The 1467-nt window shown below is 37.8% G+C and overlaps 1 pseudogene; it reads right to left on the bottom strand.

Annotated features, from left to right (window-relative positions):
* Nucleotides 1-158: 158 nt before the first annotated feature.
* Nucleotides 159-1459, bottom strand: LOC116273363 (annotated as a pseudogene).
* Between the last annotated feature and the right edge of the window lie 8 nt (nucleotides 1460-1467).

Genomic DNA, 1467 nt, shown 5'->3' with positions numbered 1-1467 from the left:
CTAGAGAACAGATATCCTGTGGATTGGTATAAAGTCAATGTATGGATCAGATTAACAAGTGGAAATGCTAAAATTTTATTGGAAAGGTTGAGGCTTTTCACTTGTATTTTAGCTTAAAAGAAACACCATTCCTCAACAATATAAGTATATGACTTCAACTACATTTGCAGACAAAACTAGCATTTACTTTCTTTCTTTCTTTCACTTGGGTTTTAATTATATACATATTTTTTCCTGAAGAAGAAAGCCATTTTAATACATTCAATACTGACTTATCCTCCATTTTTCTGTAGAAATAGTGATTTATTGTATGGAGTTTCCAGTGTTTACCTTTAACTGATTAAAATGGGTAGAGCATGGAGTTTTCTACTTAGTTCCAGGTGAATTCTTCACATTTCCTGGCTTTTAAAAGTTCTCCTTCCACAAATCTTCTGTTACTATATATCCACATAAACCCCAGTCATATAATCTCTCCCCACTGACCTTGGCAAACACGATGGCTTCTTGTGGATAACAGATGAAGGCAGCTCATCCCGTGAAACCAGGTGGACACACTAGCGTCTTTATTTTTGAACCTCTAGCCAAAAAGAGTCCATTAAGGCCAGCAAAACCAGTAACACCAAATCTTGGAAAAAATCCAGGAGGTGCATTTTGGAGATATTCATAGCTGTCTAACCCCCACTGAACCAAACTTTGCATCTTAGGCTTAGTTTGGGAGTATGTTTCCTGACACAAATTTGTATATGTCTCACAATAGCGTCAGAACTGTAAGATGCCTTCTTCAAGCTGGCTCCTTGACTCTTCTACACATTTCGATTGACCCTCAGGAACTGAGTACAGTGAAAGCTCATCAACCTTCACGGGGTTTTGGGGAGATGAGTCCTTTTTTGGTGCTGCATAGACTTTGAAGGTGAACACGTGTAGGCTGGTTGGCCTCATGGACCTCTGAATTACTTTGAACATGTCGTTGGCTGCGGTGGCTCTGGCAGGATTTACTTTCTTTTATTCCAGTTTTATTCCACTTTTTAAAAACTTTCTTTTATTCTAGTATTTCTTTTTTAAACCTATTCTTACTTAAGATCTCAAAGTTTCACATCTTAGAGAATACAATGGTGGTTTACCCTATCAAAGAGTTTTCTGCCTTATGCCCAGACTATAGTACACCTCAGTAAAGCTCGCTTAGGGAACATGGGTCTTGCTATATCATAACTGCTTGATAGAGAAGCATAGAAAAATGTACAGTGCATGTAAAATAAAGATCAAATAATTTCTACCACTTGTATCAGTTTTGTCAGCATATAGGATGATATTCCTTATGAAGAAACACATGAGTCAACATATTCTAACTTAATATCATACTTTTAAGATATAAGCAGAAAGCCTGTAATCCCAGCACTTTGGGAGGCCAAGATGGGTGGATCACGAGGTCAGGAGATCGAGACCATCCTGGCTAACACGTTGAAACCC

This window comes from Papio anubis, unplaced genomic scaffold (genome assembly GCF_008728515.1).
Source record: "Papio anubis isolate 15944 unplaced genomic scaffold, Panubis1.0 scaffold6022, whole genome shotgun sequence".
In the NCBI taxonomy this organism is placed as follows: domain Eukaryota; kingdom Metazoa; phylum Chordata; class Mammalia; order Primates; family Cercopithecidae; genus Papio; species Papio anubis.
This window is presented reverse-complemented; position numbering and strand designations above follow the sequence as displayed.